The 25,056-nt window shown below is 40.8% G+C and overlaps 1 protein-coding gene across 4 annotated transcripts in view; it reads right to left on the reverse strand.

Annotated features, from left to right (window-relative positions):
• The window catches only part of disp3 (dispatched RND transporter family member 3), a 613,218-nt gene that overhangs the window by 483,426 nt on the left and 104,736 nt on the right, over positions 1-25,056 (reverse strand). For 3 of the 4 annotated variants that reach the window (XM_073031674.1, XM_073031672.1, XM_073031675.1), the window contains exon 2: positions 2,334-2,424. The gene's annotated coding sequence lies outside the window, so the exon portion shown is untranslated. Of the gene's footprint in view, positions 1-2,333; positions 2,425-10,551; positions 10,632-25,056 lie in introns of those variants that run through there. The other variant, XM_073031673.1, reaches the window with a different exon arrangement.

Genomic DNA, 25,056 nt, shown 5'->3' on the forward strand with positions numbered 1-25,056 from the left:
ACAGGAAGCTGCAGCAGTGATTGCAAATTCCATAATTAAAAGCTATTCAAAACGCAAGAGCAGCTTGTTTCCCACAAATGAACTAAGGGACATGAAGTAAAATCAACAAAACAGATGCCAACATTCATGGCAAAATAACAGGCAAAAGGTAAGTTTGCAGCAGGGATTACAAGGGCAGAGCCTGAAGAAGAACTTACTGGAGCTCAGGAAAAAAGGATATGCTTGTTTGGATGGAAAGACACGGGGACAGTAGGACTGGGTAATAAATTCTGACATTGCTTTCAATGCAATCACCTCAAAGCATTGACAAAGGGTAAGTGACTCCCTTCGAAAAAAGTGATCTGTTGAGGTTAGTCTTCGAGTACAGTAATAACCATAACTGCTCAGATAGTACATTGTATGGCACAATAGCTCCGTCCATCACAAATTCTGCATTATTTGCCTGAACATTCACCATACTACCATCTACACAACACTTGAATGTCTGCTTTTGTAAATCAGAAGCAGGTCTTCGTATCAATTGGGTGAATTGCTTCATTAGATGCTGCAAGTTGCTGAGCCTGTCTGAGATACCAAAATATTGGGATATACGGTAGTTTTCGAATGACTCTAGAACAAAAACTCTTTATGTGCCTGCCTCAATGTATTTTAAATACTGCTATTGTATCTGTGTGGTGAACTATATATACCTGTCTGGACACGCCCCCTGCTGACTACTCCTGTGGCTCCTCCCACAGACCCCGGTATAAAGGCGATTGAGGCCTGAGCCCAGCCCTCAGTCTCCAGGATGTAGTATGGTGGTCAACTACTGCTTGTTCTTTCTTCCAGTCAATAAAAGCCGATATCTCGACTTCACGTCTCAGAGAGAGTTATTGATGGTGTTTCAATCTGCTTCCACTACTTCCTCAGAAAGCATACTCCAGACACCTACCATTTTCTGTGTAAAAACACCTGCCTCGTAAATTTTCTTTAAAATCTCCTCTCACCATAAAACTGTGCCCTCTGGAATGTAGCATTTCCACCCTATGAAAAAGACTATCTACCCTATCCATACCTCTTTCAAATTTATATACTACTACAGTCTCAGGTCACCCCCTAACTTCAGAAGCTCTAGAGAGAGAGAGAGAGAAAAAAAAACAACTTCATCTTTTGACTAAAATGGTGTAAGGCTGATTTTATAATCAAAACAACTACAGAGATGGCCTTCTTCCACATTGCACTCCTTTGGAGTCTTTCATGTGCTTTTACTATAATATAACAGGCTGAACGTTAGTCACCTGTAAAATGTTACCCAGAAGGTGATCTGCTTCTGTTTCTAGCTTAAAGTTAAATCAATCCCATGTAAGATCACGTGGAAAATTGTTATGTTTAATCACAACAAATGGACTGCAAATGCAGACTTCACTGACCAATTTATGGGGAAGGCCTGTGGGCTGCCAATTACCACACCTTTCAGCCTTGCAGTTCACAGCACTGTTGACTCTTCCCTTGGTTCTACACCTCGCTTACTGCATCTTTTTCCCAGTTGAAAGACTATGCCCCCACATACACTGCCAGATAGGTGGTGTAATTAACTTGTCTAATGTTTATGGGGAATGAGAGAGTGAAAGAAAAGAGGAGAGAAGCAAGGAAAGTACTTAAACAAGTCTGGCAATGAGAAAGGTCAGTCAAAATTTTCAACTCGAAGCGTGATGAAGCTGGTATCAAGTAAATGTCACAAAACCCTTTTTCTTTGCTGCGTATCAATGTGAACAGACAGCAAGGAAATGGTTTGCACCATGGCTTCATCTGAACTTTAACATGTGTAGGACACATGTTCTTTTTAAGATTAATACTTTAAGAATTTCGATGAAAGTCATGATGGAGTACCCAATCCTTATTTATCTATTTTTATCAAAACAGATGTAAAAAAAATGGAAAATTAAAGGGCCTTGTCTAATCAATCACTCCCATCTCATAGACTCTTCAGTTTCCTGCAAATAATTTTGGCATTCATGTTGCACATTACTAACACAGGTGTGATTTTCAATATGTTCAAAGAAGCAGCCAAAAATACTTAGAAATAAATGCAAGTTAATTGTTGCCTTAATTCATGTATGGTGGAGAGACTTCTCCATTTGGATTTTGTTTTGTTTTAAAATCGGTAAATGAAGAGTGTGATTTGCTCTTCAGGCAGTCTAATCAATATAATTGGGTTGTTTAGAATTTACAACATTCATTGCATGCAAAGGATAGTAGATTGTGCACACCAACAAGTGCATTAGTATCTTCCCCTATGTCAGCACCAAACTGCTCGATAGAGGTCATTTGTCCACATGGAGGAATTTACTGACCTGCATATGTTGCACTAAGATGCTGGAATACCCCCCGATCAATCTGTTTTGTGGTGTGTTCTTCACATCAATAATCCTTTTCTGGAGAAGCCTGCAGAAGGAACAGGACGGATTAGTCCACAGAGAACACACATTTTCTAATGACCATTAATCCTACAAGTGTTTCCTAACCTGCTGCTCACTGTTTAGTGCCATTTTAGTTACTATCCAGAATTGTTCTCTTCAAAAGCTATCTCTTCTTCATAATACAGACTTCTGCAAATAGAGAAAGTGTTGGCCTATGGTAAATACACAAGCACACATTTCACAGGGAAATAGTGTATCATGTGCAGGCAGAAAGCAAAACCCATTCCCTTTATGATGCCACTGAAGCTAGTAAGCAGTCAATGTCAGATTCAACATTGCATACACTGAAGAAGATCACAGATTCTCAGCAATATTAAATGGTTCGACTTGATGATCCTTGTTGTGATTGACTAAAACTGATTACCGGAAGTCAGAACTGGGAAATATAAGTATTCACACACTGGAACTCCAAGAGAAAGAGAATTCGGAGGAATCCAAGGGAATTTCACTCGCCTGACACAACCTTTTATACTTCTTTAACGCAAAGATAATAGTAAATGATTAACTACAGTTTCAATGGAGAGCATCCTGACAGGCTACATCACGGTCTGGTATGGGGGAAGGGGCTACTGCACAGGACCAAAAGAAGCTGCAGAAGGTTGTAAATCTAGTCAGCTCCATCTTGAATACTAGCCTACAAAGTACCCAGGACATCTTTAGGGAGCGGTGTCTCAGAAAGGCAGTGTCTTATTAAGGACCTCCAACACCCAGGGCATGCCCTTTTCTCACTGTTGCCATCAGGTAGGAGGTACAGAAGCCTGAAGGCACACAGTCAGCAATTCAGGAACAGCTTCTTCCCCTCTGCCATCCAATTCCTAAATGGACATTGCATCTTTGGGCACTACCTCACTTTTTAAAAAAATATACAATATTTCTGTTTTTGCACTTTTTAATCTATTCAATATACATAATTGATTTACTTGTTTAATTATTATGTTTTATTTTGTTTATTATTGTTTTCTCTCTGCTAGATTATGTATTGCATTAAACTGCTGCTGCTAAGTTAACAAATTTCGCGTCACATGCCGGTGATAATAAACCTGATTCTCATTCTGAATTGCTACTTTCCCCTACTTAATATTTTGAGTATAGTCAGTTAAATTTACAGAATTGCATAGTTACAGTGGTACCACATCCCAACTAACAGAACTCTTTTGACTATTCATTACTTGTGTCTGTTCTAAAAGCCTCTGAGTATGAACTCCAGACATCCAGATTATACTTCTTTTGAAGCTGCGTTGAGGCTCAATACAACTAGCCAGATGGTTATGTGACAAAACAGATCTGTCCTGAACCAACACACACAAAATCCTGGAGGAACTCAACTAACATGGCAGTATATATGGAAAAGAATAAACAGTCAGCATTTCAGGCCAAGACGCTTCATCCTGTCCTGAATCATCCTGTCCATTCAGTGGCAGGTGTCTTCAATAATGTGCTAATAGCAGAAACTTTCATTTATCGTCTTCTCCTGTGTAGTTTCAATGGGGCAGAATCAGCAATGTTCCACACCCAATGATCGGTTTCACTAGCCACAAGGTATAAGACCAGAAGATATAGAAGCAGAAGTAGGGAATTCAGCTCACTGAGTCTGCTCCGCCATTCAATCATGGGCTGATCCAATTCTTCCCATCATCCCCACTACCCTGCCTCCTCCCTCTGACACCCTGGCTACGAGTTGGAAGTTAAATTGTGTAAAAGTTTTATTTCCTGAAGACTGGTGCTCATTTTTGTTAATCCATTATTATGTTATCCATAAACTCATATCTCCAGAGTGATCAGCATCAGAATCAGATTTAATATCACTGGATTATGTTAAGAAAGTGCAATACATATTAATAGAAAAAAACTGAATTACAGTAGATATATTTATACATAGTTAAATTAAATAGTGCAAAAATAGAAATAAAAAAAGTAGTGAGGTAGTGATCATGGGTTAAGTGTCCATTCAGAAATCAGAAGTTAGAAAGGAAGAAGCTATTGTACCCTCCATCCTCTTGGCCCATAGGCAGAAACCTGTCCCAGAAAGGTCGAATTTTAAGGAGGATCTAATTCAGTAGGGCAGAGAAATTGCTCTTCACTTAGTATCCCTTCCATAGTTATTCATAAACATGTCCCTATGTAAATCTACATCTACACCAGCATTGCTAATTGTCACTGCTAGCTTTACAGATTGCTGTTCCAGACATTTGACTACATTCACATTTTGGATACTTCTGTACTCTTTATTTTAACCATTCTTTAAAATGCAGCTTTGTAGTTTGTGACAGTTTGTCTTCTGCCTCCCTCTCTGCTGGCCCATTGTGGTATACATCACCCTATCTTTGCCCATTCATTTGCTGGTACAGAAACCATTAGGCATGGGTGTGGTAGGTTAATCTGTGGGCAGGGAGGCAATAGCTAGGTAACTGTTTTAGGCCCACAGGCAACAATTCATATTCCATGCCATCACAAAAGAGTGTCCAAATAATCGGAACAGTGTCACAGTCCCTTTGATTAATCTACAGGGGGTGGTTTGGGGTGGGCGTTCTTTGTATGGACCTCACCCCAATGGCACTTCTTCCCACAGTGTCCTTTCACTTACTGGCCCAACCACTGAAAGAGGTTCAGCTCATTTCTGTTGCCTCTCATACTGTCTGGAGTGACTGCATTCAGATGTTCTGTACAACTTATTCACTTTTCTCAGTCCGCCTTGCTTTCAAAGTTGTAAAACTGGATGTTTGCTACAGTTTGGATCCCTTCTCATTTCTTTCACAATATCTTTCTATTCTGATCTATATAACTAATCATCTCCTCCCCAGAACCATTACAAAGTACATTACTGTTACACTTTAACACTTTATTCATGACTTGCTGATATGATCTGTCTGTGCCTTTTGCATTTGCAATCCCACTCCTTTTCATCCGCAGGTCTTCTGCCATCAGGTGTGGTCAGATGTGAAGCTACATGCTGCTGCCCCTCTATGGGTCATGATGCCCATTCTATGGATCATACATTGTTTGCTGCCCATCTTGTCCATATTATTTTTCCTTTTCCTAAATCAATGATAGCACCTGCTTAGCTTAGTGTGTCTAACACTAGGAATGTATTATCATTGTCTGGGCCCACCAAAAAAATCTGCAGGAAGCTGCACTCCCTCAATCTCAAGATCCTGAAGTTCACTTCTCTCTGCACTCATTGCTTACCCCTTCCCTGCAGTGGCAACTTCCTTCCTCCCTATTTACAACACTGCCTCTTACCAAGGCCAAAGAAGCCACAGCCGTAACAAGTCATATCCTTTACCGTTCTCTGTCTACTAGGTGTCCCAGTTGCTAGCATAACAAACAAGTCCTCTGTGTCCTTGCTACAGCTACATTCACTACAGCCACTTTACAAATTCTCTTCCCCTTCCTCTGATCTATCTCCCTGGCTCATGACACTATCATGAAATAGGTTGATCCCACTGTTAACCCCAATTTAAACCTTCCTGAGCTCCGGCTTTCCTTCAATATTTGCAGGAAGACTGGATCATTCCATTCTGGATTGTCCTAACCCTGAGTATTCCTCACATGCTCGCTAATTATGCTCTGGACAATTCATGGCGGGCTCATTAGCACTCTGAACCACGGCCCAAAATGTCAACTGTACTCTTTTTCCACAGATGCTGCCCGGCCTGCTGAGTTCCTCCAGCATTTTGTAAGTGTGGCTTAGATTTCCAGCATCTGCAGATTTTCTCTTATTTACATCCTTTCAATCATTTCTTCGAGGTTGCACAAGAATTCTGTGTTCCTCACAAACAATTACGTGAGAGCAGCTCAGATGAAACATTCTACTTCTTTATTAATACAAGTTGTATTAGTACAGTCAAATTAACACTCTCGACTTTCAAGTACTCTGTATACCTGTATTTCTCCTGCATCCCAAAGAATACTCTTGGGCTACATCCACACTAGACCGGATAATTTTGAAAACGCCAGTTTCGCGTAAAAACGATAGGCATCCACACTATGCGTTTTTGGAATTATCTCTATCCACATAGAAACGGAGATTTCGGTGAATCTCCTCCTACTGGGCAGGCACAGGACACATCTACCGAAAACAAGCAACATGTTTGGTGTCGAATCTCGCCATAAAAGTGCACGTTTGTATAGTTACAGACTGGAAAAACTTAAAACGACGGACAGCTGTTGGCTCTCACACAGGAGAACTTAAAAGTTTAAAAAAAAATATTGGAGCGTACGGAGGCAAGCGACAGGGAGTTCACGGACAGATTGACCCGGCTGACGACGAACATTGAAAAACTGACTAACTCTGCTGCATTAATAAAGCACCTTGTTAAATGTATAAAACATGTCTGCATCAGTGTTAACTTGTATTTCCATATAATATTACATTAGGCTGTTACACATCTATTGTCAGAGAAGTACTTGCATAAATAGGTAAACCACCTTCATACCAGCAAGGACAGAAAACAGGGCAAAGTGAGTATACTTATTTATTCAGTAAGTTATGAGTCAAAGTATTTGGTGAGTACATTTCTAACTCTTCTGACTTCAGTCTCATTGCCATCTGTTCTGAAATTGTTAGGTTGCGTTCAAGAAAACAATGAAATAGTGTGCTGCTGTCTGATAGCGTTTTCAGAAGTCTCCGGTTACGCTGTCCACACTGATCTGCCCGAGCAGTGTTTTCAAAAATACCCACCCTGGAAAGCGTTTCTGAAAAGCTCCAGTTTCGGGGGATGAAAACGCCATTTTAGTGTGGACAGAGGGTAAAAACAAAGAGAAAAAGCTTCAATTACGGATTTATCCAGTGTAGTGTGGACGTAGCCATAGGAAAATTGCCACTGTACGTTACCCCTTAGTGTAGGCTAATAGCAAAAGCCTCAAAGGAAAGGTACATGTATGTATGAGAGCAGATATGTTGCAAGAGTACAGCAAAATAAGGAGAGGAAATGGATTCAGCAAGCACCTAATGAGGCAAATGGTCTACTTCTGCACCATTATAATAACAATATAACAAGCTTCAAGTTCTTCGGCATCCACTTCACCAAGGACCTCACGTGGTCTGTACACACCAGCTGTGCCTCTTTCACCTCAGACAGCTGAGAAAGTTTGGTATGGGCCCCCAAGTCCTAAGAACTTTCTACAGGGGCGCAATTGAGAGCTACGTCATTGCCTGGTATGAGAACTGTACCTCCCTTAATCGCAGGACTCTGCAGAGAGTGGTGCGGACAGCCCAGCGCATCTGTAGTTGCGAACTTCCCATGATTCAGGACATTTACAAGGACAGGTGTATAAAAAGGATCATTGGGAACCCGAGTCATCCCAACCACAATCTATTCCAGCTGCTACCATCTGGGAATCGGTACCACAGCATAAAAGCCAGGACCAACAGGCTCCGGGACAGCTTCTTCCACCAGGCCATCTGACTGATTAATTCACGCTGACTTGAGTGTACTCTATTATACTGACTGTTCTACTTATTATAAAGTATTATAAATTACTATGATTGCACATTGTACATTTTGATGGAGATGTAACGTAAATTTTTTACTCCTCATGTATGTGAAGGATGTAAGAAATAAAGTCAATTCAATAATTGCATCATAATTCTTGCAAACTATTCAATAGAATATTATTACTTCTTTTGTTAACAAAAGGTTTCTACGTTATCAATATCTTACACTGCAGCACTCAAATGCCAATTTGCTACGCTTCCTTTATTTTGCTCCAAAGCTGAAATATTCTGAGCAAAATGACTCCTCCTCAAGTTCTAATGCACAGCTGGAAAATGCTTCATACCGCTTGATGGTAGGAGCAGATCAAAACACAGCAAAGTGTGTGCGCACCTTGTGATGGCCTGCCAATAACTATTAGCTCTTCTATTGTAAGATAGAAAAGCTAGTGTTTAAATCGATGTATTATCTGCAGATCAGTCTGCTGTCTATCATGCAGTACGTCACATCCCAGAGGAAAGGTCTGGGCTTTGTGTCAATCAATCAGTGAATGAGCCAACAATAGAAGCCACTTCTTCCCAACGTGTCTCTTGTAAGGATGCCATTTCTTTCTCACAGTTTCCCTGTCTCTGCTGCATCTGCTCTCAAGATAAGGCGTTCTACTCCAGGACATCTGAAATGTCCTAAGAAGTTAGTCAAAGGTTTCAACAAGACCATAAATATCTGATTTTGATATACACGAGAAAATAGGGAGGGAGAGCACCTTACATAAAATCCCTAACTAACACTGCTGCTTGCGACACCCTGGTTTATGAGCACCTCCATCTACCTCAAGGTCTCTAATGATATTCAACCACTGTCTTATAGTTACACTTAATAACCAAAACCGAAAGACATTTAAAATTTAGTATTAGCTACAAAACATCTTCACTTGGGAACTCATTGTTTACCCTTTGATCTTCTTTCCAAGATAATTGAAATTGCATGCAGTCACAGACTGCCAATTATTTTCTGAGCAGAAATAATTCTGGTCAATTAAAGAAATGCAAGTGAATACACGCACTAAACAACTGGATTAGGAAAGTTCATCTCATAAAGCATTGTGCAGACAGGCACTGTAGGAATCACACATGTTGAAATGGCTTGTAGTGACAACTAGTGAATCAAAATCGTTCCACTAACAGTAGGAAGAACAGAAACCAGTGATCAGTGCGTCTGGCAGGTGGCATTGGAAAATCTGCCTCAGAAGTTAATAGTAAAGACAATGGTCATTTGACATACTGCATTCATGCCACTAAAAACAGTTCCTTCCTATTTCCTAGCTCTTGGTCCATAGCTCTGCAAATTAGACTTCCAAGTGCTCATCCTAAATGCCATGATTTCTTCCTCCTCCAAACAATGCAGGACCTCAGATTTCTCAGGATTGAATTCAGTTTCACACCTTGTACCCATATAAGCAGTTCAATGATAACTTTCTGTAGCCTAGAGAACATGGTCAACAAGGACAAGTTGGGCCCAAAGTCATGTTTCTGTCTGTATAACTCTGAATCTGAAACTCTTTCTCACTACTGACAACATTGACAATTTTTGTAACAAACTTGTATATTTTTTTAAAATTTGGCCTCCCCCTCCCCTTATTTATATTTAACTTGCTTAAGCGTAAACTGCACATAGCTTTCACATTCCCTTTAGCTGTTCCACATTTCTTTTTGCTAGTGAAACAATTTTTGATCAATCTTGCCACACGTCCCTTGGAATATTGGGGCAACAGGAGTGAATCTGCAGATGCTGGAAATAAATAAAAACACAAAATGCTGATGAAGGGTTTCGGCCCGAAACATCGTCACTACCTCCTCCCACAGATGCTGTCTGGCCTGCTGAGTTCTGCCATCATTTTGTGTTTTTATCCCTTGGAATATTACTCTTTTTTAATTGATGAACCACGTACACTGTGTCAAATGCCCTCCTAAAATCTATTCCAACTGCTTCAATTACCCTCCCTTCACTCACAATGCTCATTACCTTAAACATTTCATCAACTACAGCCTTCTATCAGCAAATCTATACCAACTGTTCTTGATAAAACTGTGTCTTCTAAATACTGAATCATGCTGTCTCCTAGAAACATTTTACTGCAATTTTCTCTCAACTGACATCAGCCAACGAGTCTCTTTATTCCGTGTATCCATTACACCCTTAGCAAACATCAATATCACCTCAGCAATCATCAGTCCTCCAACACCACAAATGTGGCTGAAGGGCATTAAAGTTAGACTTTGCACGTTTTCCTTCATTGATTTGTTCTAGGAGATTAAAATAATCCTTCGAGGTAATGAAGGATACTTCCAACGGAACCCAAGAGACCACAAATAGATTTATACAATAATAAAGCGTGGAAACAGGCCGTTCAGCCCATCACATCTGTGTCGATCATGGGGTACCACCAAACTAGTCCCATCTGCCCCATATCCCTCTAAATCTCTCCTATCCATGTACCTTGTACCATACACCATACAATACTTGAGTCTTCACTCTATTATTGTTTTACCTTATTACCATAATGCATTGTTCCACATTAACAGATCTGTATGTAAGTACAAAGAAGGCATGCCAGTTTCTTTACTGCCATAGAAATTTTCTAGTGTTTGGAAACATACCAAATCTCCTCAAATTCCTAATGATGTACTGTGGAGTGCATTCTGACTTGTTGCATCACCATCTGCATTGGAGGCTCCACTGTATAATATTAAAAGAAAACGCAAAAAGTTGTCAACTCAACTAGCTCCATCACAACCATCCCCACCATCAAAGTAATTTTCAAAAGGCACTGCCTTAAGGTGGTTTCCATCATTAATGACCTTCACCCTCCAGGACACACCTTCTTCTCATTAGACACAAGAGTCAAAGATCCACATTCAACATTTTATAAATGGTTTGATCCCCTCTGCCATCAGATTTCTAAACAGCCTATGAATTACCTCACTATTCCTCATTTGGACTAATTACTTATAACTTATAGTAATGGTTATCTAGCACTTGTTGGATTCTGTTGCTTTAATCCAAGGTTCTATCAAATGTCAGGGAGGAGGCAGAAATCTTGTTGCTTCATGATCGTTTTATCAAGCATTGATAGAATAAAGGAAATTGAAACAAAAAGTGAGAGAGGGCTACTACTAATTGAAGAGAGGGAAAGCCAAAAATCAAAGATTAAAATGTTACTGCCGTTGTGGTGCAGCTCTTTTCTATCCATATACGAGTAAATTTCTATTCAAATTTGTAGATAAGAGTCAACCAATGAGAAAACACTTATTCAAATAATGGAGCAACGAGAAACTTCCAGAATTATACTTTGTATAACCACTAGAGGAACACACTGAACTTGCATCTACACACTGTGACCACAAGGAAGCATAATAAACTGTTAAATGCATATAAGAACTGTTAAAATCCAAACAGATAATTAATTGTTAAGTGGCAAAGAAAATACCAATTAAACAATCTATTCTAAGAATTAAACAGCCAGATACAATACAATGTACTACAAATACAAAACAATAAAATTGAAGGAATATGTCAAAGATAATAGACCTGATTCTGCCAAGTTTTTCCACTATACCTAGTACATTTGACAAAAATAAACCAATTAACAATTAACCTGTCTAAATGTTTTTAAATGCTGTTATGGTACCCACATCAACCACTTTCTCTGGTAGCTCATTCGTACCTTCTGAGTGAAGAATTTATCCCTTATTTCCTTTTTAAATCTCACCCCTCTTAACTCTAGTTTTTAAATTCCTCTTCCATGGGAAAGAGACTGTGTGCATTCACCCTATCCATCCCACTCATTTTATACACCTCTCTAAGGTCACCTCTCAAACCGCCTGCATTCCATAGAGTAAGATCCTGGAATACTGGAATACAGAGATGAGACTTTGGTTTGCCTAACAGTAAATTACCTTCCCATAGCTTTTTCCACTTCTGATAAACCTTATCTCACCCTAGCAAACCTTGTCTTATCAAGTTTTGCATCAGGAGTAAAGTTCTCCACTTTTGCTTTTCTGCAACTTTCAATTTAACTTTATGATTGCTGCCCCTATCCTGCCCTTCCACTTTCCCAGCTGCAATCTCTAAACTCATATTGAAATTGTATTACCTACATTTTGTTTGAAAAATTCTCTCAAATATATTTGATGAATCATGTTCCAACAACACAAAGAAACCCTAGAGGAAAGTGCTAACTACCAGTTAACTATGGAAACGCTAAGCAAAGCACAAAATTGGAATGCCCTTAACGTAGCAGTTAGGGGGAAAAAACTGGACTACTAACACAGGTTTTCTTGAAAAAACTGCTGGCATTTTCTTCCTTAAGATGCTCTGAAGTTTTGGGAATTCCTGTGCCAATACACTTTAATGCAGGAAACCTGAACCCCATTGTTTGCTGGTACAACCACCCACTGAAAGAACTTAGCAGGAAAGGAATTGTCAATGCTTTGCATCAATACCCTGCATCAGGTTTTCTTTACTTTCCATTTCCCTCCCTCTGGTCTGCTTGATCTACTAATTTCTCCCTCAGATTATTCCTCCAATTTTCCATCATCTGCAGTCTTGTGGCTCTATTGCTTGCAGGGATTTTGCTAGCTACATTCCACTGCAGTACACCTTCTGATGTCAGTGAAGGGACATCAGCTACTCACTTTACTCAGGGTTAAGCCAAGAAACAAATGCAAATCTACCAAGTTTAACATTACTACTTAGAACTTTTGCTGTACTCCAATGGGGCCAGGCTTCAGGCTCAATTCGAACATTATTTTAAATTTCTGGAATGGATATTCTACCCTTGTTTTGAGGCTGAGTTCAAAATGGTTTACTGTCACAGAAACCAAGCTGCGTAGAGGATAGGGGGTTGGGAAAGAGAGGGGGTGGAGGTAGAGGATAGGGGAAAGGGGAAGAGAGGGGGTGGAGGTAGTGAGAGGTGCAGGGACAGCAAAAAAAAAAGGTAAACTAAAATCAGAATTCTCTTCTGACTGGAGGCCTGTGACCAGTGATGTTCTGTATGTTGTAATCTATATAAACATCTGGATTAGGATGTAGGTGGGCCGATTAGCAAGATTGCAGAGACAAAAAATGGTAGGGGTATGCAATATCTCAAAAGATGGTGTTGCAGAAGGTAAGCCATCAATCCTTGCAAGATCGCAAGGGTATTTCATGCCCAGGGTAGAGATTCAAGAAAGAAGAAGAATAGCCCTTAACTCAGCAGTGGAGTTATCGGGGCACTGTCATGACGGTGTTTCCATAGCAAGCTATTCGTGTTTTTACGAGGCTGAGTTGCTAGCTCGACACTCAGCCTGATCTGGATTCAAACTCGGGGAACCTTCACTCCGGAGTCCGGCGTTGATATTATTGCGCCACCAAGCGAGACAGTGATTCAAAACGACCCAGAAATAATTATTCACTCCACTTCACAAAATCCACAAAATCAGTTCCACTGTTTCCTCTAAGCTGTGCTGCACACAGTAACTAAAAAGCCCCCGTGTATATAGTCTTTGTTGTCATGCAGCTGGAATTTTCTTTTATATAATGCTAATATAATTTTGAAATTATGTTAATATTATTTTGAAATCTATGTTAACATAATTGTGAAATACCCAATAATTAAATGTTTAATAAATATAATCCATACATTTTCTACATAATAACATAACACAATCTTTACTTTGAAATATTTTAGTGCTTCAACATACTCACATTGTCAGTGTTTCAAGTTACAACACTATTACAAATTGTAATAATAAATGCAGAATGGAAGTCAGTAACTCATTGTTAATGAAACGTTAGCTTTCTGAATGCTGACACCATACAAGTTTAGAAGTTTATGAAACGTGAAAGATTTTCTTTGTATTTCATAAGTAAAATCAAAAGTATGTGATCTTTCATTTTTCATTCTGAATATTCATAGCATGCATATTACAAAAAAATACAATTAAGGAGCCATGCAGTTTTTAGGCAGTATAAAAATTTCCTACTCAGAGAAATGGCTGGTCTGTGCAGCTGTTAAAAAAAATCATTAAGGAAACATTGATCACTTCCATGTATTTCTAGACATAAGCAATTTACATCTTTAACTAATTGTTTGTAACAATTAATTAGCATTTTATTTGGAGATATTTAAATACAATTTGGATAAATTAGCATTTATTTGGAGTATTGTTAGCAATTTTGGGCACCATATCTAATTAACAATGTGATAGCACTGGAATTGGTCCAGAGGAGGACAATAAGAATTATCCCAGGAATGAAAGTATAAATGTATGATGGCTTTGGGCCTGCACAATGGAGTTTAAAAGAATGGGGTAAAAGGGAAAAATTGCATGGAAACCAATCAAATATTGAAAGGCCTAGATTGAGTAAACATGCAGAGAACATTTCCAATAATGGAAAAGTCTACGACCAGAGGACAGAGCCACAAAATGAAAGAACATCCCTTTAGAACAGAAATGAGAAGGAATTTCTTTAGCCAGAGGATCATGAATCTGTGGAATTATTTGCCATAGACAGCTGTGGAGGCCAATTCACTGGGTATGTTTAAAGCAGAGGTAAATAGGATCTTGATTAATGAAAGTGTCATAGATTAGTAAGGGGAGAAGGCAAGATAATGGGGTTGAGTAATAATTGACTAGCAGAGCAGACTCAATGGGCAAATGACCTAATGCTGCTCCTATGTCTTATGGTCTTAACTTATGGTATGTCTTATGGTATACTTTTTTCTGAATCTCTGAATGTTTTTGATTCAAAACCAAAGTTGATGAACACACCAGACCTATCCTACCCTCACCAAACCCAAAATGAACCCAAAATACGTGCACATCCACAATCCAGCAATACACGCACTTGTCTTTAACATTAAGGATATGCACTTAGGCCTTCTAACAGCTGACAAATTTTAATTTTTGTGCAATATGTTTGACAGATAGTTAGGCTGGCACTCCCAGTTTGTTTGCCTACTAAACTTGTAACACGACCATGCGATGGGAATTTTTCTGAGATATCATAATCTAAAAACTTCAGCGAGCTTTTCCGCAAAGCAGTGGCTTCACATTTCCACCAATCTCCCTAACAGCTGACAGGTTGGGAAATGTGGAGGGGGGGGGGGTGTTGGTGGTGAGGAGGTATTAGAGTTAGAATCGGGGTTACAATCCACTTTGAATTTCCCTATCCAAATGGACCGATTTTTGCCAAGTTATTGTTCTACAGTACCAAGGCAGGTGAAGCTCCTTATAGTTTCTAATCTCCCCCAGCTCCTGCATGGTCCATTGTTAACTGGAGAACCTGTCAACTATCAGCCAACTCAGCATACTACAACAAGATAAAAACGAGCGATTCTGCAAATGCTGGAAATCCAGAACAACACACACAAAATGCTGGAGGAACTAATTTATGGAAATGAATAAACACATGACGCTTCAGAGATCCCTTATCAGAATGGGAAAGTTAGGGGAAAATGAAGACAAAAAGGTGCAATGCTGCAAATCACTACAAGGGCACATTTATTCTCTTTTAGTGCCAAGAGCTGGAAAAATATAGGCGCTTGGGACACTCTCCATCAAAGACAACACTATAAAACATTCACCTAAAGCCTAGGCATTTCATGACCCATGAAATAATGGGTTACAATTTATTTATGAAGTCATCTGTGACATGCTGTCAAGTAACTGCAACAGCTGTCACAGTAAGGAGGAGAGGAAAGGATTAACAAATTAAAGAACTACATTGACATTTTAACTTTTCCTGTTGGAATTGTTGACTAATGACTAACCACCCTGCTAAGATAAGGTGGGATTTTAAATGCATATAAAATAAAGAAATGATCTATTGCCGCAGCGTTCAGCATTCAGTGGCACCAGTAATAATTCCTAGAGTTTCAGGACCAGAACATATCGCACTGCTTGCAGGGATGATGACTCAAGAGATACTAGCATTGGCAATCAATGCCTGGCTCCCCATCCTCTTGTAGATTTTTATACTTACAACCATTCTTTCTTTAAAAAAAAGAAAAGCCATTCTTTTCCTCTGAAAACCACTGTTTCAAACAACAATAAAAATTCCATTTTATTTACACTTTTCTTCCTTATGCCATCTATAAGCAGCTGGATCACCAAAATGCATACATTTGGTTTTATTTCATCTTACTTTCCTCATTTTATTATGGTTTGTAGATTAATTGGCCACTGCAAGTTGCTTCAGTGTGTGTTGCAGAGTGGTAAACTGATAAATAGTACATATGACAATAATGAACCTAAGGTACAAAGAAAATCTTTGTTTTGCCTGTCACCCATACAGATCTTCTCATTACTCCAACTATAATCATTCAATGCACTGCTGTAATGAAAAAGATCTGCAGAGATCACCTTGTAATGAGTTGCTGTACTTTGGTGTCATCAATTGTAGGTACTGCATCTAATTTAACATCTTGTGTTCTCTGCGCTCCCCGTGGGATTAGCTCAAAATACATGTACTTTGTTTTATGCTTCTGCAAATTTCTCCTCATAATTTTGCACGTTCAACATTGATAGAGTAATCAGTAGTAGCTTCACCATATATGGTATACCTTCACCCAGAAACTGGATCAGAAAGGAGCCATTTGACCTGATGAAGGGTCTTATCCCTAAATGTCAAATGTACTCTTTTTTTCACAATGCTGTCTGGCTGCTGACTTCCTCCAGCATTCTGTATGTGTTGCCTGAATTTCCAGTATCTGCATATTTTCTCTTGTTTGTATTTGCATTATTAGTTTATTTTATGTGGACAAGTCATAAAGAAAAACATGCTTATATAGATTTTGAAATGTGTTTAAAACCATTTCCTGTTGAAACCCTATGCACTGGCAAATGTCAAGCCATTTCTTTTCATGATAAACTCCAATGTGGTGCCTTTCTTTCCTCATCATCTCTGCAGACAGCAGCCATTGGCTGAAAAGGTCCTAATCCATGAACTAACTTACTGCCCATTACACATTTGACAGTTAGGTCCACCATCTCCTGTGGGCTTTCCCTCATCTCAGTAGCTTCTCTTCAATTTACTACTGGCTACTGGCAGCCATGCAAGTCCTGGCTGGAGACCCAGGAATACTATTGTACTCAGGTATAGAAGGATTCTTCATTACTGTTTCTGTAAGAGTTTTGTTTTACCAGTCAGGGTTGTAAGCTCAGAGCTGACCCTGAAAGACCAGAGAACCACTCTTAGTCCAGCTTCTTCCCTACCAAGAGCCAAAGCATAAAGCCATTAATCCAGCCAATACAGCTCTCCGGGTCATTGAGGCATGCAAGCCTCCAAATGATGACAAGGTAGTGGTCCTCTTGGTGGCTTGATCTATGACGGTAGCATATCATTCCGGATTTAAAATGTCCCTGCTAGGCAGTCATTTTTAAAACATGCCATCACCATCCGAGTCAGTTTTATAAGTATTAAAAATCTCACATCTGGTGCTGCCAAGCGCATTGAGGCCTCGATGCTTCTGGTTCATGGATGCCTCTATCTTTGGCCCAAGTGTTGTCCTCTGCCATCTGAAGGTGGAGTCTCGAGCAAGACCCCTCTGTCACCTCTTCTGATATCCTGATGCCTTTCTTTCTCTTAGCTATGTACCATCTGGGAGAAAGCTCCACTGGAACTTTTAGGCCATGATAACACACAGAAAAGGTTGGTGGAACTCAGCAGGTCAGACAGCATCTGTGGCAGGGAATAAAGAGATGACATTTCGGGTCAGGACCCTTCAGTAGGACTGGAAAGAAAAAGAAAGAAAGATGAAGATAGAATGAGCAAGTGGCAGAGGGGAAGGTATACCAGCTGTAAGTTGATAGGTGAAGCCAGGTGAGGGGGAAGATGTGTGTGTGGGGGAGGGATGATGAATTGAGAAATATGGAGGTTATAATAGGTGGTAAAGGTGAAAGGCTGAAGAAGGCAGAATCTATTAGGAGTGTAGGAATAAGAATGGGGAGTGGAACTAAAATTGATGGCAACCAGGAAATCCTCCCTATTCACAATGGAGCAAAGGTGCTCAACAATATGGTCCACCAATCTACATTGGTTTTCACTGATGTACAGGTGTTACGTACCCCGTAACTGGGTCACTTACCAGCAAAGATAGAGATCCGTTGAAGTCTGATGGTACTATTTTTAACAGTATTTATTGATAAAAATACACAAAAATAACATCGATGCAAACATACAGATAATATACGTCGTCAATACTAAATCTAAAAGCGCGGGTATAATAATAATTAATAAGAAATAGCTCTATCGTTGTCTAGGGGATAATGTATTGTCCGATGGAAATATAAAAGTCACTCAAGTTCAGTCAAGCTGCAGGCTGCAGCCTTTGGTTGGAGTCAAGAGAGAGAGAGAGTGTAAAACTTGCCCATTCCTTTTATGATGTCAATCCTTCAAGAGTCGTTGGGGTTGATTTCTCCTTTGTGTTAGCTAAAGCCATTCTTCCGTGGCAAGGCCCACCAATTCCGAGGCAAATGGAAAAGGACGCACGTGGACCTTCCACCGGCTTTCGCTATTCCGCTGTTACAGGATTTCTGGCGTTTCTTCTGGTGCGTCTCTGAGGGGCTGTTCACACAGACCCTCTTTTATCCCCACTCACGGGGTCTCAGATGTCAATCAGGGTGGAATGATGCCATCCCCCAACCAGCCCACGTTGCTTGAGGGCGTCCACGAAGCACAGTACTCAATACACAATTCCGTCTCCAAGAGACAATGGCCGTTTCCCGTAGTTTTGTATCGCCGAGGGGCCAAGACATTCCAAACGTCTCTCTCTCATTTCCTGGGTCTCCTGACCTGAATTAATAGCGATCTTGCGATTCTCAAAAAGGAGGGGGCTACTCTGCACCCCTCGGCCCCTCAGAGTTGGGCACAGGCGTAACACAGGAGACTGCTCTGGGAACAACCAAATACAATAGGTGACCCTGACTGTCTTGTAGGTGAAGTGTTGCCTCATCTGGAAGGACTGTTTGGGGTGAAGAATGGTGGTTAGGTCTATTGTCTAGAAAGAAGCGGAGAGCTTTAAGGCCTCCCTGATGAGGGTTCGAAGTGTATAGGAATTGTACATCCATAGTGGAAATGAAGCAATCAGGGCCAGGGAATTGAATGTTGTTAAAGAGATCAAGAGCATGGGAAGCGTCACAAATGTGGGGGGGAGGGGCTGAACCAATGGGGACAAAATTCAGTGAGGTATATGGACATGAGTTCAGTAGGGCAGGATAAGGCAGAAACAATGGGCCTACCTGGACAGTCAGGTTTGTGGATCTTGGGTAGAAGGTAGAAATGAGCGGTGCAGGGGTAAGGGAACTATGAAGTTGGTGGCAGTGGATGGGTGATCTTCAACAGATTGGTGATGGTGTGGGAGACAATGGCTTGATGATCCTGAGTGGGGTCCTCTTCAAGGGGAAGAGGACCTTGGCCTCAGCAAGATAGACATGAGGTTGGGATTGGTGCAGAGAGGCCATAAAACCATAAGATAAAGGAGCAGAAATAGGCCATTCTCCTGATCTAAGTCCTTCTGTAGACTCTGTTTCCTCAACACTACCTGCCCCTCCACCTATCTTCATATTATCCACAAACTTGGCCGCAAATCCACTAATTTCATCATCCAAATGGTTGACATACGAACATAAAAAGAAGCGGCCCCAATGCAGACTCCTATGGAATGCCACTAGTCACTGGCAAGCAATCTGAAAAAATCCCTATCCATTTGTTCCTACTCTTTGTCAGATCTTGTTTGTTCATTCTGTCTTTAGCATATTTCTTCTTCTTTGGAATGCCTCTATCCACTGCCTTCTGAATTGCTCCAAGAAACTTCTGCCATCATCCCTGCTAGTGTCCCCTTCCAATCAACTTCGGCCAGCTCTTCTCTCATGCCTCCATAATTCCCTTTACCTAGTGATACATCTGACTTTAGCTTCCTCTCAAGTTACAGGGTGAATTCCATCAATATTATGATCATTGTTTCCTCAGTATTCCTTTACCTTAAGCTCCCTCATAAAATTCAGTTCATTACACAATGCCCAATCCAGAATTGCTCAACCCCTAATGGACTGAATGACAAGCTGTTCCAAAAAAGCCGTCTCGGAGGCATTTCACAAATTTTCCCTCTTGAGGTTCCACATCCAGTTGATTTTCCCAATCTATCTGCATATTGAAATCCCCCTTGACAAAAATAACATTCCCTTTTTGATATACTTTTTCTATCTTCTGCTTTAGCTTGCAGACCACATCTTGGCTACTGTTTGGAGGCCTGTAAATAATTCTCATCAGGGTCTTCTTACCCTTGCAACTTCTTAACTCTACCCACAAGGATTTTGTGTCTTCCAAACCTATATCATCTCTTTCTAAAGACTTAAGTTTTTACCAGCAGAGACACTTCTCTTCTGTCTGATTGCTCTTTCGATAGATTGCATATGTTTGGATATTAACCTCCCAACTACAATCATCTTTCAGCCGTGACTCAGTGATACCCACAAAATCATACCTGACAATCTCCCACTGCCCTACAAGATCACCTGGTTTACTTCGTATACTGCATGCATTTAAATGCAACACTTCCAGTCTGTATTTGTCACCGTTTTCCATTTGTCTTCTTTTCACACTGCAACCGATCCCACTGTTTGCAATTTTGTCTTATCATCCGCCTGTCCTTCCTGACAGTCTCACTATACACTACCACTGCTTGTAAAACAACTCAGCCCTATCACTTCAGTTCCCATATGCCAGCCAAATTAGTTTAAACCCTCCCCAACAGCTCCAGCAAACCTGCCCGCAAAGAGAGAGTGGGTGGAACTGCATTCAGAGGAGGGAAAGTTGCAAATAAGAGCGAGGAATGCCGAAGTCAAGGCAATCGATGTCTCATGGCAGCTAGAGATGAAAAGATCCAGAGTGGGCAGAAGACCAGAGCTAGGGGTCGAAGAATAGGAGGAGCGTTGGAGATGGGAGAAGAGGTCATCAGTGTACGGTGTGGAATTCTTGCCAAAGAGGTAGGCTCGGAGACATAGAATATGGCAGAGGAGCTTACTGTCGTGGTGGGTGCAGAATTCACTGAGGTGCGGGTGCCGGGGGACAAAAGTAAGACCCTTGCTGAGGATAGAATGCTCCGCCTCAGAGAGGGGAAGTTCAGAGAGAGAAAATGTTAAAACACAACAAGAATTAGAGCTAGGGTTGGGGGGGTAGTGAGTTGGAGTGGTCAAAGGAGAGGGGAGGTTCAGCGGGGGTATGATTTGAATAGGACAGAGGAGTGCCGAAGTCTCATCAGAAGTTAAGAGTTTTCAAAGTGGGCAATTCTATTGACTGTCAAAGCTATTTTGACTGTACTTCTTCCATCCCCTTCACGTGTAAAAATCCTATTCCATTTTCTTAGTTTCTCAATCTCTTCTGCATCGGAGATATTCTCCTTCTTCAAAGAAAGGGGTGTTACCCTGCCTCTACAATTCAGGGCCCAAACAGTCCTTCCAGGTGGGGCAAAACGTCACCTGCAAGTCTATCAGGGATACCTACTGTATCTGTGTTCCTGGTGCAGCCTCCTCTACAACAAGGGAGGCACAATGTAGACTGGTGGACTGCTTTGTCGAGCACCTTCGCTCTGTCCACAATAGGAAGGATTTTCCAGTGGCCAACCATTTTAATTCCACTCCTCATTTCTATTCTGACATGCCTCTTCTACTGCTACAATGAAGACACCCTCAGGTAGGAGGAGCAACACCTCATATTCCGTTTGGGTAATCTCCAACCTGATGGAGACTCTAATTTCCAGTAATTTCAGCCAGCTCCTGTTCTCTTCTTTTCCATTCTTCATTCTGGTTCCCGTCGTACCCCTTCTCTTCTCCTCACCTGCCTATCAACTCCCTCTGGTGTCCCTCTTCCTTCCCTTTCTCCCACGATCCACTCTCCTCTCCTGTCATATTCCTTTTTCAGCCCTCTATCTTTTCCACCTATCACCGCAATGCTTCTCATTCCATCCTCCCTCCCCCACCCACCTACCTATCCCCCTCACATGGCTTCACCTATCAGCTTCCAGCTTGTACTTCTTCCCCCCACCCCCTTCTTAATTCTGGCTTCTTCCTCCTTCCTTTCCAGTACTGACGAAGGCCTGAAAAGTCCACCCTTTATTCCCCTCCATAGACCTGCTCCCTGAACTGCAGAGTTCCTCTAGCACTTTGCGTACGTTTTTCTGGATTTCCAGCATCTGCACAATCTCTTGTGTCTGTTATTTAACCCACGATGTGGGTCATACTAATTAAGCTTACGACTTATAATGGGCTGGGTTGATCAGACCCAAGGTATTCGAGTGTCCAGCAGATCTAGTAATAAGCACACAACAGTAACTTAAACCTAATTTATTATCATAAAATAGAAAGCACAAATAAACTACACAAGGTACAACATAACCAGTCAGTCAACAAAATTTCCACAAAGATTTCAGACTCAAATTCTTAATCACCACTTAATTGTTCCTGTTGTCAAGGGAACTCCAAATTCTGACTCACTTGTAAAACCACTCCTAGGTCTTAGGCACTGATTGTGATTTCCGGCTCAGTTGAAGTCCGATAAAACCAAGAAAGGTACCCCAATAAATACAGGTTCCACAAGTGCAGAGAGATGCACAGAGACAGACAAACTCTTTGCCTCAACACAACCTTTATTTTCAAAAAAATCCTGTATCCATTAACACAGTCCTCATAAATCAATTAGACATTGTAATCACAAACACAAAGTACACTGCAGATGCCGTGGCCAAATCAACACGTACAAACACGCTGGAGGAACTCAGTAGGTCGGGCAGCATCCGTGGAAACGCTGACTGCTCGTTTTCACGGATGCTGCCCGACCTGCTGAGTAGACATTGTAATCGTCACTTCGCATTATTTTGTAGCATACAATATACCTTGGACTGATAAAAGAACATTAAAATTTCATATAAGCCCCGAATCCAAAAAAAGAAACCATAAACCAACTTGATAGACAGTAAGAAACCCAACTCTGAAAGTGACCAACAGGCATTTAGTGATTAACAGACATCCTCGTGTCTGAGACGAAGAAAGAACCCACTTACTATCAGCAAACATTCTGCAGATGTTGACAGTGTTTAATCAGTACGGACATTTCAACAAACATTATGCTCTAACATACAGACCCCACATGCTAAAAGTTCAGAAAGAGTTAAATTGTCATTTTGAACTGTTCGCTCATTCAATGTATGTATTACAAAATTCAGTATGACACATAACACACAATTCCTGGACATGTGCATATCCAAACCCCTCAATTTTTGCACATTCATGTGCCTACCTAAGAGCCTCTATGACTCCATCATACCTGCCTCCACTTTCACATTTGGTAGCCCATTCCAGGCACTTACCACTTTGTATATCTGCCCCTGCACATTTCCACTTCCCCTTAAGTAAATGCTCTCTAGTATAGGGCATTTTGACCCAGGGGAAGAGATACTTGCCATCCACTCTTTCTTGGCCTCCCACAATTTTAAGAACATCTATCAGTTGTCCCCTCAGTCTCCACCACTCCAGAAAAAAAAACACACGAGTTCATCCTACATCTCCTTACGGCTCATGCTCTCTAATCCAGGCTGCATCCTGGTTAACCTCTTCCGCACCCTCCAAAATTTCCTTTTCCTTTCTATAATGGTGCATTGAGAATTGTATACATTACTCTAGATGCACCTAAACATAATTTTATAAAAGCTGCAAAGTAACTTACTGACCTGAACTAAGAAAGGTGGGAAAGAAGGCTTCTGGCACGTTTGCCTTGACTACCTGACTGAGTTCTGGAGCAATGTATAAAGAATAGAACTTTCCTTTTCATGTGCAAGTGGGAATGACTGTTTAAATTGCACGACTGTTCTTTAAAAGGGCAAAATCTGTGAATACAATGTTTTTAAGGAAAAGGATGTTCCAATTTTGTTCATGTTTTTGATGACACACATTTATGGTTGGTGTAAATTCTAATAAAATGCAATTTCAAGCAATTAATCCCCTTCCCCTTTAGCCTCTAACACTGCACCTCTCACAGGGCTTACATTTGCAACCAGCAGCATCAAGCCCAGTGACCAGCAGAGCAACCATAAGCCATCCTTTGCCTTTGCCTAGTCAGGAAAATTTCTTCTTTATACATTTTTACAACAAAAAATATGATGAGCCTTTGCTGACAGAGGCATAAACTAACAAATTAAAGTACTTGCCTTTTGAATTGATCCCATGGGAAACACAGAATAAAATTACAGAGATCTTAAAGCAAGCTTTGAGTCATAATGCTAATTACCATTTCAAATATTAAATCTACTGTAGGCTTGGGCATGAAGATGTACAACATTTATCTCATACCAAGTGATGCAGAATAACAGCAATAATTTCAGCCCTACACACCTACAGAATTCTAGGAACTGCTGACTTTTGCACCCTAAAAAAAATACTATTTTTTTTCACGGCCAAGCCTACAGCAGATTCTTCCTCCACCTTCTTGCTGTAACTTGTCATCTTTTCTTCCAGTCCTAATGAATGGCCTGAAACGTCGACTGTTTACTCTTTTTCAGGACTACTGCTTGGCCTACTGAGTTCCTCCAGCATTTTGCGTGTGCTGCTTTGATTTTCAGCATCTGCAGGTTGTCTCCTCTTTAAATACTAGTTTTTATTGATCACTGGGGAATAAAATGTAGTGTGATATAACCTTCTCTTCTTCGGCTGTCCATCAATTTCAATCTTGACTTGCTGAGAGTTTAGTCTTTGCAGGCATGTTTATGGGCCACAAGACCAGCATTGGATCGGCACTGTCTCCCACATCGGTTGATTTGTGATTTGACTGGTCCAGCACCGAACGTCTGTGATCATGACCCGCTTCATATTTCTTCTGCCTTTTCTCCTCGATAGCTGGGATTGCCTTCTTGACAATGCAGCGCCAACTTCTTCTGTCCAAAGCATCTTTCTCCCAGGTGTTGACATTCATGTCAGTGTTCTTCATATGGGCACTTGAGGACACCTTTGTAGCACAGCTTCTGACCACCATGCTTCCTCTTTCCTTCCTGTAGCTTACCACAGAAAACAGCTTTGGGTAAATGATCATCGCTCATTCTTGTGACATGACCAGTCCAACGCAGCTGAGAA

The sequence above is a fragment of the Hemitrygon akajei genome, chromosome 29 (genome assembly GCF_048418815.1).
Source record: "Hemitrygon akajei chromosome 29, sHemAka1.3, whole genome shotgun sequence".
NCBI classification, from domain to species: domain Eukaryota; kingdom Metazoa; phylum Chordata; class Chondrichthyes; order Myliobatiformes; family Dasyatidae; genus Hemitrygon; species Hemitrygon akajei.